Source organism: Anolis carolinensis, chromosome 2 (genome assembly GCF_035594765.1).
Source record: "Anolis carolinensis isolate JA03-04 chromosome 2, rAnoCar3.1.pri, whole genome shotgun sequence".
In the NCBI taxonomy this organism is placed as follows: domain Eukaryota; kingdom Metazoa; phylum Chordata; class Lepidosauria; order Squamata; family Dactyloidae; genus Anolis; species Anolis carolinensis.
This window is the reverse complement of record NC_085842.1, coordinates 95,530,958-95,549,345: the sequence shown is the minus strand read 5'-3', so window position 1 is coordinate 95,549,345 and position 18,388 is coordinate 95,530,958. Positions and strand designations below refer to the sequence as shown.

The 18,388-nt window shown below is 38.5% G+C and overlaps 1 long non-coding RNA gene across 1 annotated transcript in view; it reads left to right on the top strand.

The window, feature by feature from the left end:
* The first annotated feature begins 2,409 nt into the window (after window positions 1-2,409).
* LOC134296134 (uncharacterized) overlaps window positions 2,410-18,388 on the top strand; it is a 59,298-nt gene continuing 43,319 nt past the window's right edge. The window contains exon 1 of the long non-coding RNA XR_010002709.1: window positions 2,410-3,173. This is a non-coding gene — a long non-coding RNA (uncharacterized LOC134296134). The remainder of the gene's footprint in view (window positions 3,174-18,388) is intronic.

Below are 18,388 nucleotides of genomic sequence, written 5' to 3'. Positions count from 1 at the left end.
ATTTCCCCCGAAGGAGTTGTATTTTGAACAGCAAAGTATGGGATATGCAACTCTTTCCCAAAGCGTCCCTGGCAGACACACACCCAGGCAGCCCTGGAGGTGTTTGAGACTGGGGAAGGCAAGGCACAAAGGCAAGCTTTTATTTCCCCCGAAGGAGTTGTATTTTGAACAGCAAAGTATGGGATATGCAACTCTTTCCCAAAGCGTCCCTGGCAGACACACACCCAGGCAGCCCTGGAGGTGTTTGAGACTGGGGAAGGCAAGGCACAAAGGCAAGCTTTTATTTCCCCCGAAGGAGTTGAATTTTGAACAGCAAAGTATGGGATATGCAACTCTTTCCCAAAGCGTCCCTGGCAGACACACACCCAGGCAGCCCTGGAGGTGTTTGAGACTGGGGAAGGCAAGGCACAAAGGCAAGCTTTTATTTCCCCCGAAGGAGTTGTATTTTGAACAGCAAAGTATGGGATATGCAACTCTTTCCCAAAGCGTCCCTGGCAGACACACACCCAGGCAGCCCTGGAGGTGTTTGAGACTGGGAAAGGCACAAAGGGAACCTTTTCTTTCCCCCAAAGGAGTTGTATTTTGAACAGGAAAAACACCCACAGGACAGCCCTTTGCAACAACAAAAGAAATAGAAAGACCTAAGACCCACACCACCAAACTCAGCCACAGACCACCCCACCTTTTCTCCTGTCCTGGTCTTCACACAGCCATGCTGTGACGCAGCAATGTTTCCTGCCTGCCTGCACCAAAATCTAATCTACCCTTCCACCCTCTCCAAAATTCCCAGTGCGACTGAGCCACGAGGCGTGTGCACGCTGTTTTCATTAAGCACGTCCTACCAGCCCCTCCCCCTGGTTAAACGTGCTCTCTGATTGGCTACAAGGTGCAAACAACACACTAGATTGCCCCAGTGGACTTAAAAAAGTTTGGATGATTTGACAAAGCATTTTTTAAAAACGAAAAAAAAGGCGCCATTACGGAAAACGGCCAATCGCGGTTCGAAACCGCGATATCCAGGCGTGTGGACAACCAAGATTCAATATTGCTTCAAAAAAACCGAAAATAACGAATCAATAACGGTAAACGGGGAAAACGAATTATTTGAGCAAGCCTACTATCATTGCCGGTGACACCCAAATCCTCCCTCACACGAGTCCATTCCATGTCATCCTCCTCTGAGCTAACCATCTCTTCCTCCATTCCCTCAGTAAAACCCTCAAAGGAGTCTTCGTCTGTTGGTTCTGCAAATAAGTCTCGGAGCCGTTTCCTTTCGCGCTCCTCAAGAGAGTCTGACTCTCGAGGAGTCTTACGACCTCGTCTCCCAGTATCGGAGCCATAAGGCTCAACCATAACATAAATGATAAAGTTTGCATGGCCTGATTTAAGGATGAAGCATGAGGATCTCGGACGAATGGAATTAATTATATATATATATATATATATATATATATATGTGTGTGTGTGTGTGTGTGTGTGTGTGTGTGTGTGTGTTTAAGGTTTTTATAATGTGTTTTAACAATGTTATTAATGGATCTATATGTATTGTTTTGCTTTTATGATTGCATTTTTGGGCATTAAATTTTGCCAATTTTTGTAAGCCGCCCTGAGTCCCCTCGGGTGAGAAGGGCAGGGTATAAATGTTGTAAATAAAATAAATAAATAAATAAATAGAGTTGGAAGAGACCCCATGGGCTATCCAGTCCAACCCCCTGCCTCTGACAAACCAAAATGTGATTGTTTCATTTGTCATTGAGGCTTCAAGGATTTTGCTCTTATTTATTTTGATGACTGGCATATATATGCAGCACTGCCTGTATGTCGGAGGGGCTGCTGCCTTTCACATTCATCCCTTATTTCACTTTCTTACACCCTTCCATTTATACCTTTCCCCTTTCCTTTCTCTTCCTTCTTTCTCTCCTTTTTCATCTCCTCCCCCTTGCTCCCTTCCTTTTACATTTCTTTTTTCCCTCTTTTCCCCTTTTCTTCTTTTCCTTCCCTCCTTTTTATTTATCTTTTCCCCCACTTCCTTCTCCCTTCCTTTATTTCCCTTTTTTCCCCCTTTCCCTCCTTTTTCTCCCTTTTCCAGCTAAGAGAGGCTACCTTACAATGTCTCAATCCAACATGGCTCTCTTTATGGCTCTTTCCTTCCTTCCCCCTTTCCCTCAAACACAGTCACCTTTCTTTCCCAGTGACATCACAGGGGGCCACGTCACCTAACAACAGCCAATTATTCACCTAGCAATGGTCAATCCAGTACAATACAATATATAATATTGTAGAAGGCGCTCATTTTTATATTCATTATGTTAAGCAATGAACACTCTGCATCCAAGACTGTAGAATTTTTTAGCCCTTTCCCTCTCTAATAAAGTAGCAATAAAAAACTGAAGATGATTTTATAAACCAGCTTTCAAATATATAACAGCTTTTACTGTATACACACTCACACAGAGAGAGAATTTGCCACACACACACACACACACACACATATACACACATACACATACGCACACACCTATAAAATATACTATCTGCATATCAATGGTGAATATGTTCCTGGATTTCTCATGGATACATGGAGCTACACATAATATCAAACCTTATTAAAATAAAGGACTTTCAGCCCAATAATACCATAGAGTCATGCTGAAGGATCTAGAAAATAACCAGAGAGGATAAGTACGGAATGTATGTGTATATATTCTAAGTAATGATTCACAGTTGTTTGCTCTTTCAAAGTGGAAAGATACAGTTTCCATACCAACTGAAAGGAAGATAAATTATATGAAAGTAAACAGAAGACCAACTATCTTGAACTTCAATCTGAGTAAGAAAGGACAAACTGGTTGAGATTCTAATTGCAGAAAGATTAGAGACAAAATAATCCTAAATGGGGGAAAGATTGAATATTTATGTGGGTTATGTGGTAGAAATACAGGAAACTGACATTTAAATTAGCATCAGTGAAACTCAAAAAAATTGACACTAGTGGCAGCCAGCCATTCTAGCAGGTCGCAGTGGAGGGAGCTGAGGTAGGAGGCAGGGTCATTCCACTTGCGAAAATGCTTCTTCCCTTAGCCTCCTCCTTCTGATGACATCCACGGAAGGCATTTCAGTAGAAGACAGCAGAGGAGGATGAAGTGGGAAGCAGGGTCCCAATGGAGGTTAAGGTATGTTTGGATAACATTTTAATATGAACCAACTTATTCAAATTCACAAACCAATAAGCAAAGTGGGATACAATTATTCTTCACTTTTTGTAAAAAGATTTCTGATGCAGAAAATATACAAAATCATATACATATCTTAGGGCAGGGTGGGAATCATGTAACTCTGCTGGTATTGTTGCACTATGAATCCCATGAGCTCATGTTAAAGAAAAACAGAATAATAAAATCATAGAGTGGGAAGAGACCACAAGGGTCATTCAATCCCACTCCCTACCATGCAGAAACACACAAACAAAAATTTCTTGACAGATGGCCATCTAGCTTCTTTTTCAAAAGCTCCAGAGAAGGTGAGTCCACACACTCCAAGGCAACATATCCAATTGTCAAACAGTTCTTACCATCAAGAAGTTCTTCCTAATGATTAGTTGATTCTTTTTTTCTTGCTCTATGACCTGGTCTCCAGTGCAGAAAAAAGCTTGCCCCTCAATAATGTGAATTTCTTGAGTTACAAATATTATCTGGATGGTTAAAGAAACTATAGCTTTTCAGAGTGGTTGTGCAGCCAATTCCTTGGGTTATGCACAGAAACAGGGAACGTATTATATTTCTATAGTTCTATTCTCAACATTTTTATTGTCTAAATAATACCAGTGCTTATCTATTCAGTGCAACATTTGTAACAGTCTGGAATATGTGGTTTATCATGTGTAATTTGTGATACTTTGGGGTGTATGATCATGACTAGAATATTAAATGTTTCTCTGTGCCTTAAGTATGGCAAAGGTTAATCTCCAAACAAAACAATTTGAGAGTGATTGTTTGAACAAGGAATGCATTTTGAATCAGCAGAGGATAGCACTTTTGAACTGCTGTTGATTTGGGGGTGTGAAAGCATTGTTAGATGCAGAAAACTTATACTCAGCAGTTGCTAGGTTGCATGTCTCTTTAATACTTTAGGCAGAGCATAAACACCCATCATTTCATGTTTTTTGACCCTAGCTTTCCCTCCAGTTAATTTCATATTTTTATCTTCCATTTTGTAGTCTACTATACCATTCTCTTGCCTGTGTGAAGAGCTCATGTTTGCAGAGCCTCACATCATTGGGTTTTATCAATAACTTAGTATTTGTCAGTAAATGTACATTATATATTTTAGCAAAGAAGATTAAATCTGCTTTATTTCTCTGCTACACCCTGTATTTTGGGGGTGGGGCAATAGTGTGGGACTGGTTGTTGCTCACTTTCTGCTTGTCAATATTAAATACCCTGCTATTAAGAAACACTGTTATCTTTTACATTCTCTAATGGGGATGTGTACATGCATCAAAAGAATGGCATGTTCTGGAGATGAGAGAGAGGGAGAGAGAGAATTGACAGATAACGCAAAAACCTCAAAAGTTTGAGATTCAAAAATAATTTTGTGCCCTGAACTTCGGCTCAACTCCAAAACAACTGCTTCCGGCACTCTGACAGAAGAGACAGCAACCTGGGATTTACTAAAGAACTTTGGAACTCATGATTTGTATCTAATCATCAAATGCACCATACCAACCTAAATTAAATTGATAACTCCAAGATAGAGGCATAAGAAAAGCTGAAATGTGATAAAAGAGGCACCTGCAAAGTGAAGTATTGTGAAAACCTTTCTATCAGAATTATGGCTCCATCTACACAGCCCTAAAACAATCTATATATATAAAAGAGTGATGGCATCAAGGCAGCGGACAAAACAACAAAACTACAGGCCCCCCAATCTCGAAATTTGACAACACAACCCATCATCCACGGCTCTAGGTTGATACAAAAAAAAGAGAAAAATAAAGTCCTAATTAGAGGGAAAAGAATAATTGTTTTTATCCAATTGCTGCCAGTTAGAGGGCTAAGCTCCACCCACTTGGTCTCCTAGCAACCTACTCAGTCCAGGAGACAGGCACAGTTAGGCCTCAGGCCTCTTCTACACTGCCTATAAGACACAGATAATAATAATAATAATAATAATAATAATAATAATAATAATAATAATAATAATTATTATTATTATTATTATTATTATTATTATTATTATTATTATTATTTATACCCCACCATCATCTCCCCATGGGGACTCGGGGCGGCTTACATGGGGCAGAGGCCCAAACAACATAGAACAAAACATAGGCAACATAATACAAATCACACTATAAAAAGATAAAACAGTAATACAATATATCAATTAAAACAAAAATACAGGATAAAAAATTGCATTTAAAACACATAAATGGTAAAATCGTAATAAAAATTGGATAGATTATCTGATTATCTGATTTTAACTGGATTATATGGCAGTGTAGACTCAAGGCCCTTCCATACAGCTATATTACCCATTTAGAATCTTATATTATCTCTTTGAACTGGATTATCTTGAGTCCACACTGCCAGATAATCCACTTCAGTGTGCATTTTATACAGCTGTGTAGAAGGGGCAGTTCTAGGCAGATAATATAAGATTACCAATATACAGTAGAGTCTCACTAATCGAACATAAACAATGTCCTCTATCCTCACCACTTTCACAGTACACAAACAACCAAATGCATACTAAACATAAAAGACAACCATACGACATTCAATACCACCACTACCTCAACAATTTCTCACCAACACAACCAGACAACGCCACAGCAACGCATGGCCGGGCACAGCTAGTAGGAAATAGATTAGGTTCAGGCACTCAGATGACGTTTCAGGCTAATCCGCTTAAAACTGGAGTAAGACATATTGACTAGGTTTAATCCAGTTTTTCAAAATATACCTCTAAAGATCTGGACTTTCCCTGAAGGTCCGGATGTTTGGAGGTATGAGGCCTGTGGAAACAGACTCCTGGGATCAACCTCTGGGATCCCAGTGTCTGTTTCCACAGCCATGTCCCCTCCTCAGACTTGGCAGCCTGGAGAAGAGAAATGGCATGACCAGCCTCCCATTTCCCCCTCCACTTCCTGGAGGAAGGTCCCAATTGAGGCCTGCAGGCATTTTTTTTCTCTCCTCCTCCCTCAAACAGTCAACAGACAGCCTTGGAAGAGGAATCCTCCCTCCTCTCTCCAAAGTCCCTCTGTCGGCTCTTCAAAGGAATGAGGGAGAAGAAAAAAAGGCTTGAGGTCTCTGTCCAATACTTCCTCTTGAAGTTGAGGGGGAAATGGAGGGTAGTAAAGAAACTGACAGTGCCCCTGCCCACCTATGCATTTAGCCACCCGCCCTGCAAAATTCCAGAGTAAAGGGCCCATTGTCTGGTCTAAATTCCGAGAAAAACTGGGATTTAAAATCCCAGTTCCTTTCGGGATTTAACCATGTCTGGAAGGGCCTTAAGTCAAATGATCAGTTAAATTCTTCTTCTGTCTACACACATTCACATTTCTAGGTTACCTACCAAAGGTTTGAGGGTGGTGGACATATTCTTTGTTTATATGTGTGGTCAGCTGTTTCAGTTCAGAGCCATTCTCTGGAACACACACACATACACACACAGCATTTTTATCCCACCTTTCTCCTGACATACAGACTCAAGGCAGTTAATAGCAATCATACAGAGAAGGTTTTTCAAACATGGTCCTTCAAATAACATGGACCCAATCTATGTGGGAAAATAATTTTATATTCTCTCTACTTGTCTGCCTCGCTCTTTCATTTGCCTTCTTATTCATGTCATAACCATCCCTTTATTTCTCCTCTACTCCTTCTCTTTGCCTGTATCTGTCAGCCAAACCCTGAGAAAACACAGACTCATAGAACCATAGAGTTGGAAGAGCCCTCAAGGGCTATCCAGTCCAGCCCCCTGCCAAGAAGCAGGAAGATGACATTCAAAGCACTCCCAACAGATGTCCATCCAGCCTCTGCTTAAAAGCCTCCAAAGAAGGAGCCTCAGCCACACTCCGTGGCAGAGAGTTCCAGTGCCAAACAGCTCTCACAGTGAGGACGTTCTTCCTAATGTTCAGGTGGAATCTCCTTTCCTGAAGTTTAAAGCAATTGTTCTGTGTTCTAGTCTCCAGGGCAGCAGAAACAAGCTTTCTCCCTCCTCCCTATGATTTCCCCTTACATATTTATACATGACTATCATGTCTCCTCTCAGCCTTCTCTTCTGCAGATTAAACATGTCCTGCTCTTTAAGCCGCTCCTCATAAGGCTTGTTCTCTAGACCCTTAATCATTTTAGTTGCCCTCCTCTGGACACTTTCCAGCTTGTCAACATCTCCCTTTAGTTGCGGTGCCTAGAATTGGACGCAGTATTCCAGGTGTGGTCTGACCAAGGCAGAATAGAGGGGTAGCATGACTTCCCTGGATCTAGACACACTACTCCTATTTACATAGATAGGTGGTATTCTGATTATTCATTCTCTTTTATAACCTGTTTCTGTGGTATAAAAAGTGTATATATTTCACTTTAATTGGAGTATGATATATGCAGGCATTAAGTCCAATTTATGCCTGTCTACATTTTCTTTGTATGGTCACTGAACAGGCTGGTATTCTCTGTCAGTGTTTAGCTGTGGCAGCCCTTCTCTGCAGCTAGTGAGCTGATGGACAGTAGGGAAGGAGGACCAAATATGCACCTGGCAAGTCACCATCACTAGATACAGAATGATTATATTATCCACTCCAGGGGTACCTGGCAGATGTTGGTTGGTATCATTAGAATCATAGAGAATCATAGAATAGTAGAGTTGGAAGAGATCACATGGGCCATCCAGTCCAACCCCCTGCTAAAAAGCAGGAAATCGCATTCAAAGCACCCCCGACAGATGGCCATCCAGCCTCTGCTTAAAAGCCTCCAAAGAAGGAGCCTCCACCACGGCCCCGGGGAGAGAGTTCCACTGTCGAACAGCTCTCACAGTCAGGAAGTTCTTCCTGATGTTCAGGTGGAATCTCCTTTCCTGTAGTTTGATCCACATATGCCTACATAGGCATGACTATTTATTTATTTTTATTTCTTTCAAATATTTCTATCCCGCCCTTCTCACCCGGAGGGACTCAGGGCGGCGTACAATTGGCAACAATTCGATGCCGATACATCATTAAAAACAACAACATATAAAAAATACAACCAATTAAATACAGCATAAAATATAAAACATAAAACATGCATTCCTGATTCTGCACTCTCACTACTCCCCACCACTGAATGGCCATGTGGTGTGTGTGCGTAGAGGGGAGAGGGGGACTGAAACACAGTGCCATGCAGTGGGGCCGGGCTGTGGCACAGGGCTGGTGAGCAGCCTGCTGCATTAAATCACTCTGACCATGTGGTCATGAGTTTGAGACCAGCCCGTGGCGGGGTGAGCACCCATCAATTTAAAAAAATAGCCCCTGCTCGTTGCTGACCTAGCAACCCGAAAGATAGTTGCATCTATCAAGTAGGAAATAAGGTACCACTTATAAAGTGTGGAGGCAAATTTAACTAATTTACGACGTTGGAATGAGGAAGTGCCATCACAGTGGATGATGAAACAGCTGCTCCCCCCTGTGGCCAGAATTGAACATCCCCTCAGGAGAAGGTTAAATTACCTCTACGTCTGTCTCTGTACTGTTCTATGTGTATGGCATTGAATGTTTGCCTTATATGTATACAATGTGATCTGCCCTGAGTCCCCTTCGGGGTGAGAAGGGTGGAATATAAATACTATAAATAAATAAAATAAATGAATCAAAGCCTTAATCTTCAGTTGACCAGCTGCAAACATTCCTATATCCCTGGATTGGGACATAAGCCAGCCATAGGAAAGTACACACTGGACACTGGAAATTCACCAAATGTTCATTCCAGTAACACTTCCCTGCAGAAAATTATCAGATTAGGGAAGAAGGCTTTTGTGTCTTAATGGTGAATCTAGTTAGATACACAAAATCCAAGGGAAATTGGTAAACCAGCAATGATGTTGGGTCTATTCATTCAGTTGGTCTATTCTAGCTGGAAAAGAACAATTAGATTTAACCCATAGTATATAAAGTGAAGCTCTACACATGGTTATTCAAAGATAAACTCAGTTGGATCCAAATAAAATTACTCCCAAGTAACTGTAAACACGATTGCCAGACACTATATCAGACATGACTTCGGAGGTGGGACCATTTAAACACGCATGATTGCCCCTCATCATGATTCAATGCTATGCTCTCTGATTAATCTGAATGTGCATAACAATTTGAATCTGACAATAAATGGTAGAAAATGGGATTAATGAATAATTCAAAGTAGAACCCAATGCTACAGACCTATTCTTTGATATCTGTTCTTAGTATCTCCATAGGTTCCAATATCTTTACATTTATCTTCCAGCTATGATTCAGACCAATAATTTATCAGTAGCTGAAATTGGCTTTCATGCAAATAATAATCATCATTATAATTTCCCCTATGAACCGGCCTTTAAATGTTTCCTTTCAAATGTTCTGGCTGTGCAACTGATGCAAAATGACATGATAGGCTATTTCCTTGATATGCTCTGCTAACAGAATAGTTTTAAAATTATTTATATCATAATAACATTGAGAGGCAATGCCGGTATCTAACCGCCCATTGTGGCAGACACTGAGAAAAATATTGAATGCCTTCTACAACCAAAATTTGCAATGTGATATTATTCAGTGGCATTAAATAAATCCCCCTCCCCCACTATTGCATGACATTGAATATATGAAGAACATGGAAGTAATATGCTTCAAAAATGTGCTATTTATTTAGACAATTGGGCCACAATGGTATTCCCACAAAAATATATAAGAGCTACTAAAATCTATTATCTGAACTTTAGACTGTAGACCAGTGATTCCCAAAGTGGGCGCTACTGCCCCCTGGTGGGTGCTGCAGGGATCCAGGGGGCTGTGATGGCCACAAGTACATTTGGGGGTGATGAATACCTTTCTATTCTGAGTTCAAAAAATAGTTTCATTATTACAAACTTCAATCTTTCTAATTTACACCTTTCTTTACTATATTTTACGAAAAGGTAGAAACATTAATACATATATCTTTCTGTTTAATTGCTATTAAAATAAAAAAAAAATAAGAATAAGAGCATTAATAGATATATACCTTTAGAACCATGAAACTTGCCTTGAGATTTCAAGTCAACAATCTTGTCCTTCAAAATCCTTTTCTAACACTTTCTGCACCTTAAATCCTTGGACTATATGCTATGTGTATAAAAACCACGAGAAGATTTTTTTTCAGTGAGTTTCTTTTACTCATATATACTTTTTCCTACCCTGAGGGATAATTTGGGGCTACATGCTTGCTCTCTTAGCAACAAAGCAACTATATTAGTGCCATTATATTTCAATTAGAAAAATTATAACTCGGTTAGAAGCATGACAACTCCAGTGGAAAATTGTAAACTCACTGGAAAATGAGCAGGCCTACAGAAATATTTCCAGTCCAATGGAGAGAACAGTTTAAAATAAAAGATGGATTATGTGCTACCTGAGAGAGGAATCTGAGCTAAAATACAATACCCCAAATCCACAAAACAGTGATATCTTTACAAGGCTAACCAAAAATACATTGAATAGATCATGCAAGAGCTTGAAACTCCACTTGCTTCTCATCAAGCAAGGATTTCAAAAATCATAAAGGAGAAGAAAAGGTCTACATTTTTTCAAGACTTCTTTTATACATTTCTTCCATTCTTTTCTCTGTCCCTCCCTTCACTCCTTTTACTTTCTTCCCCCTCCCTCTTCCCTTTTCTTTTCTCTTTATTCCTTCCCTACTTTTTTCCCTTCCCTTTCTTCCTTTTCTTTTTCCATCTCTCTTCTATTCTTTTTCTTTTCTATATTCATACATTTCTATCTTTCCTTTCTCTTCCCTCTTTTTTTCCTCCCCCTTCCTTCCTCCCCTCAACAGCCTTCACTCCCTTTGTTTTCCAGTGACATAACAAAGGGCCACTTCACCAAATCACAGACACAACCAGCTTTGTTCCTTTTATTTTCTTTTGCTCTGGGCCCAAAAAGGGTGTTTTAAATTCGAAACCCCTCAATTATATGGAAAATGAAGGATATGTGTGTCAAGTTTGGTACAAATCCATCAGGTCATAACAGAGCCTTTGTGTTGTATCCCAGCCTGCACCTGAGCTGTCAGGTGAGCCTGAAGTTGGGCCTGTGCAGCCTGTGATTGTACCTGCACCTAACCTATCAGATGAATCTGGGTTTTGGCATAGGATTTCCATGCAGCCAGAGTTGGATGAAGCTGCTGTTTCTGGCCAGCCAGAGTTTGTCCCTGAAGATTCTGGAAGCAACTTTACAATGGTTTCAAGCAAGCAGGCAGCTTGAACCACATTCCTTAGAAGAGTCAAGGTCGAACTATTCCTTGGCAGATGGGTATTGTGATAAGACTAACAATGTTGACAGAAAGAAAGCTATATGTTGATAGAGGCAAGAAAGGGAGGTTTTGAGACGAAGCAGATGATTACTAATGACAAAAGGTTTTGAACAAACTTCCCATGGAAAGAGGCCTTGATTTCAGCTTTAAGAGGAACTGCTTCTACGAGAGATTTTCAGAGGTGGTAACTTTGCTCATCAAGAGTGTGTTCCTGTTTATGGACTCATAGAATCCTGTTTCATGTTCCTGTGGATTTTCATGCCAAGTTCATGTAGCCTTGTATCTTGAGTTTTGTTCCAGTTCTTGTTATTGCTCTTAGGGAATTTTGGATTATCCAGTCATTGTTCCTGAAAGATTTGCAGTTTGGATCCCTTGTTCCAGGTAAAGATCCTGTTCTTTGTTCCAGTTTTGTTCCTGTTCCTTGGACTAATTTTGATATCTTATTGAAGTTTATTCTTGTGCTTGATTTTCATGGACTCTTGCTAAAACATTGTTTCATTGACTTTGAACTTTGATTTGCTATTGCTTACATATATTCTTCAATAAAACTTGCTTTGCTTATAGTCTGGCGCTCCAGTGTGGTCTTGAGGTGTCTCTGCAGTCTAGGGGTGCAACATTTTGTGGTACAAATCAACATACATACTAGGCCTGTGTGATCAATAAAAAAATGTTTCAGTACTCATTACTAAATTAGGGGGGTATGAATTGTTTGTAAAGTATTTCTAAAATATTGTAAAGAGTCGTAACTATAATGAAGTAACACATTTTTGTTACTTTTTCTGTTAAGTAATTGTGCCAATGGGGAAACTTCAGGAGGTCCTTTCTTTCTCATTTTTAGAGCTATCAGGATGGCTCTTGCTACAATAGTAGCACACATTTACCACTGTTAGTCCCCAAAGTTTCAGAACATTTTAAAAGTTTTTATGAACAACATTTTAAAAAAACTACAAGAGCTATCTCCTTTGTTTTCTCCACAATGAAACAAGATAACCAGGATATAATCTCTAAACTGCATAGCTGGCTGCTGCTGTAGATGGACAATAGCTCTCCTCTACCTCTTTGGAGCTTTCTAATGCAAGCAAAATTCTGGGAAACGTAGTTTAGGGCAGGGCCTTTTAAATTCTCTGCCACGGGCGTCCTCCCCTTCCCAAAATACATTTCTCAGAATTCTGTTCACATCAGAAGAAAGGGGCTGCTGGCTTTCAAGCCTTAATTTGTCTCTCTCAGTCTCGCTCCTAGCTTGCTTGCCCTCCCATAGGTGGTACCTAGCAAGGGTAGCGCAGTGCACATGTACCTGGTTGGGGTCCAATCTGTACATTAGCCACACAGGAACCACAGCCTAAAAGCCAACTAACATAGGAATAACTTGAGTGTAGCAACCTGAAATGACTCCTTGTATGAGCAAGTAAATCTTCAACTTCTGAAGCAACAAGGAGTTGTGCATGAGTTGTTTCTAACACATTGTTTGTCCAGATTGTTCTCAGGTTTTTCTGAGATATCTATATATTTACATCTCTCCAGTTACTTTACAATTCCTATGAATATTTAAATTCATTTTCACGTGTTTCCCCCTACATGTTACATTACCCCCCCCCCCCCCAAAAAAAAACCTCACTGTTTTAGTAGGCTATTAAAAACCTGTTTCAAAGGATATAGGCATAACCTAAAATTTACCAAAAATCCAGTAATGATATGGAAAGCTAAACTGGATATGCTGATGGATTCCAGACCTCAAGGAAAGAAACATCAAAGATTTCAGTAACAACCAGACCATTGCATTGATCTACTATGCAAGAATATTGTTGCTCAAGATTTCACAAGGAAAACGTTTACCAAATATACACTGTGAAATAGCCAAGCTAGGTTCAGAAAAGAAAGAGAGTTTGCATTTAAGGACTATGATAAGAATGATCTGCTGGAAGAGATGCAACAGCTAGATTGGCTGTCGAAATTTAGGACATAATTGAAAATCCATCTCTTCCAGCAGACCTACCCAGTCAGTTTTTAGTTGTGAATTTTAATCTGCATTTTATCAGTGGATTTTCACTTGTATTTTAACTCTGTGTGTGACTTTTAATAGTTTTTTATCTCTTGTTTTAATGATATTTTATCACACCTCAAGTCGCAGGGAGAGACAGGTTGTTGTTGTTGTTGTTGTTATTATTATTATTATTATTATGTCCTATTATCTCTCTATTTGCATTTTCCCTTAAGCTAAAGGGTTTTAAATATTTCTCCTTAGAAGTGTATAACTCCAGTCATTTAGTCATTTTGATTTCACTTTAAAGCACCTTTTCCATCTCTGCAATATTGCTTCTAAGTGTGGTAACTAGAAGTGTATAAAGGATGTGATTGCACCATAGTTTTGTTGGAAATGACAACCTTCATCAAGCTTTCTCTATCAATCTGTTTGTCTATAATCTTGTTGCTTACTGTTTCTTGTATGTATGTATATATGTTTGCTTATTTATTTATTTACAGTATTTATACCCCGCCCTTTTCACCCTGAAGGGGACTCAGAGCAGCTTACAGAATACACATACGGCAAACATTAAATGCAGATTATACAATTAACAAGGACAGACAACACACACAGAGGTAAAGGCAGTTTTTCCCATCTTATTTCTGGCATCTTGAAGGCTGTGCTCAACTCCGACTGTAAGGAGTGCTGTCACTCCATCATCCATATCAAAGAGCTTTTCTCTGATCGATGTCCTTAAGGGTGCCTTTATTACCTCCCTACTAAATGTGGTACCTATTTATCTACTTGCATTTCTGTTTTCGACCTGCTAGGTGGGCAGGTGAGCTGGAGCTAATGGCGGGTACTCACCCCAACCTGGGCTCAAACTGCCAACCTTTTGATTGGCAGGATTTTTCTGCAGCACAGCGGTTTAGCCTGCTAAGATAAGCCCAGTCCCTGGTATGCAGCTTCCTTTACTCTATGGTTTCTAAGAAGTTATAAAAGGGGCTGCAGACCACATGGTCTCTCTTTCTCTCTCTCCTTTTGACAATGTGTCCTGTTGATAGTTGTTTTGTTACAAGAGAGATGTCCTGGCCAGCTGGGTCAGGGAACCATCTCAAAGATATTTGAAACTGGACTAATAAGTTTTTATACCTGTACATGCTGATCACATGAAAGTTGTGAGTGAACCAGATGAGATCGGGCATGTTCAGGGTGGTATGGCCATAGAAAGAAGATATCAAAAATATAAATCACTAATAAAGTAATTTATAAAGTTCAATAATATAGAAGGAATGGAACCATCATTAATATGGGATACATCGAAGGCAGTGATCCGGGGTCACTTAATCCAACACAGTGCTCAAGTTAAAGCCAATAATAACAAGGAATTAAAGGAAATTCAAAAAGACCTAGAAAGTAAAGAAAGTCAACTAAAAGCAAAACCTGGAAACAAAAAATAACACAGGAAATCAAGATTTTAAATCAGAGAAAGTATCACTTAGAACTAGCAAAACAACTCAAATTTATAAAACAAAACAACTTTGAAAACGCTAATAAGCCAGGTAAATGGCTGGCCCAACAGGTTAACAAAAAATCTCAATCAAAACAGATAATCAAAATAAAAACAAGGGACAAAGAATTTCATAAATTTTATAAACAATTATACACCAAAGACCAAATTTCAAAGGAAGAAATCTCCTAATACCTCGGACAATTTAATTTTTTTAAAATTACTGAATTCCAAAGGGAATCACTAAATAAAGAAATAACAGAAGAAGAGATTAAAAGCACCATCAATAGACTAGATTCTAATAAGGCTCCGGGGCAGGATGGATATACTGCTGGTTACTATAAAAACATGAAGGAAGAACTAATACCAATGCTTAAAAAAGTAATGAATAAGATTATCAGAGGTGATGATGTACCACAGACATGGAGTAAAGCAGAGATTGTAATGATTCACAAGGAAGGAACCGATAAGATGAATATAAAAAAACTATCGCCTTATCTCATTATTGAATTTAGATTACAAAAGTTTTGCGAATATTATGGCTTCCAGATTAAAGGAATTTTTACAAGATTGGTGAAGAACAGACAGGCTTTCTCCCAAACAGAAACCTAAAAGATAATATCAGAACAATCTTAGATTTAATTGAATATTATGACAATAACAATCAAAAGGAATTGGCCTTATTAGCAATAGACGCAGAGAAAGCCTTTGATAATCTCAATTGGGATTTTTTAAAAATTAATTCAGGAACTTGACATGGCCTTTCATTTTAGTAATGCTATCGCGGCAATATACAAAAAACAGTCTGCAAGATTAATTATTAACGGCCAAAAATCAGAGGAAATAATAATAGGGAAGGGCACCTGGCAAGGATGCCCATTATCCCCATTAATATTTATAATGGCCCTGGAGGTCTTAATGAAAAATGTAAGAGAAGACAAAAAAATTAAAGGAACAAGAATCGGAAAACACGAATATAACGTTTGGGCGTTTGCAGATGATGTCATAGGAATTATAAAAGACCCAAGTGAAAATATCTATTATTGGCTACAAAAAATAGAGGAATTTGGGAGAGTGGCAGGTTTTAAATTAAATAGGGAAAAGACGATGATCCTCATTAAAAATTTAGAAAGAAAAAAGAAAGAGGAGTTAAAAGAGAAGACTGGAATACAAGTAACTTAAAAAATCAAATATTTAAGTATTTGGGTAACCACAAAGAACTCTCAACTATTGACAAATAATTACGAGAATCTCTGGGAAGAAGTTAAAAGGGACTTGACGAAATGGAGCCATTTAAACCTTTCATTATTAGGAAGGATTTCCCTGATAAAGATGAACATTCTTTCAGGGGTGCTTTGAATGCGATTTCCTGCTTCTTAGCAGGGGGTTGGACTGGATGGCCCATGTGGTCTCTTCCAACTCTACTATTCTATGATTCTATGATTCTATGATTCTACTGAGGCTATTGTTCTTATTCCAAAATGTACCTATCATACAAAATGTTAAAAAGTTTAAATAATGGACAAAAGAGATATTAAAGTTTGTTTGGAAAGGTAAAAAACCTAGGATAAATTATGTAATTTTGATGGATAAAAAAAATAGAGGAGGTTTCGGCTTTCCCGATTTGAAATTGTATCATGAGGCATGTGCCCTAATTTGGATGAAAGAATGAATGACTCTGGAAAAGGGAAAAAAATAACTTTAGAGAGACATGACCTTAGGGTAGGTTGGAATGCATACACTTGGTATGATAGAGTGAAAAAAAAAATAAAAGGGTTTGGAAATCATTTTGTAAGATCTTCCTTATTGAGAGTCTGGAATAAATATATAAAATATTTTTATACTAAAACACCGATGTGGGTATCCGCCATGGAAGCTAATCAAAGGAGACTTCTAGGTTGAATCAGATGGCCAACATATAAAGATATCCTAATCAAGAATACCACAGAAATAAAACCTCATGAAGATCTGAAACAAAATTTAACAATGTATCTTGGCTGCATTATTTACAGATCAGAGAGCACTATAATAAGGATAAAAAGATAGGATTCAGCACTACTGAATCTTTCTGGGACAAAATCCTTCTTACGCAAAAGAAGTTAATTACAAAAATCTATAATAAATTATTAGATTGGGCAACTGAGGAAGAAGGAGTTAAAAATGTATGATTCAATGGGCAGAAAATATAAGGAGACCAATTAATTTAAGTCAATGGGAACTGATTTGGAACAAAAAGTTAAAATATACCTATGCCTCGGACCTTAAAGAAAATTGGCTCAAGATGTTTCACCGATGGTACATGATGCCAATCAAGTTATCCAAAATGTATAAAAATGCTGATACAAAATGTTGGAAGTGTTCGGACTATGAAGGAAGTTTTTTTTCATTTATGGTGGACTTGTAAAATGTCCACCAAATATTGGACAAAGATTCATGAGGAGCTACAAAAATTATTTAAAAGAAATTTTTCAAAGAAACCAGAATATTACCTTCTAGGTTTATGAGATAAGGATTTGACCTTAACAAAAAATGAAGATATTTTATTCACATATTTATTGACAGCTGCGAGGATCGTTTATGCGAAAACATGGAAATCACAGGAAACATGAGATTTGGACACCTGGAGAAATAAAGTAAGGGAGGTTAAAGATATGGACCAATTAACTTTTCTTCTTAAAAAGAATTCGGGAAACCCTATAAAACAAACGGACTGGGAACTAGTAGAAAATTATTTTAGAAGAATGAAGAATTAATAGATCATTAAATTTTGGAGAAGAATTGGGGACAGAAGGACAATCAATAATCTAGAGGAAAGAAATAACAAAACCCTAACCACAAAGGATTAAAGGAAGTCACCCATTATTGTTTCCACTCTTTCAATGTTTAAAAACAACTAATAAAAATATTTTTTTAAAAAGAAAGTTGTGAGTGAACCAAATGTTATGCCATCAAAGTCTACTTCATTTTTATCTCTTGAGTGCATAATATGAAACAGGTTGTTTTATGGGTACTAAAAAAACACTTCTAAAGCTCTATTTTATGCACTGGCAAATCTCTGTTTTCCTGACAGATCAGAGATTGCAGTTTATTCACTCTAACAACCAAAATCATTGCCTAGCATAATTATATTTGGTTGTATACTACAAGAAGAGATTCTGCTCTAAAGGGGTTTTTTGGCTCTTCTCGAAAAGGTTATATTCTCTAATAGGTTTTGTGTGATGATAGTGTGAAAATGTCTGGCATGATGTACTGGTTTGACTGTTGGACTACAGCTGGATCTACACTACTCCATATCCCAGGATCTGATCCCAGATTATCTGATTTGAATTTGATTATATGAGACCCACACAGCCATATAACCCAGAATATTGTAAATCTTGTAAATTGCCGAGAGCATCT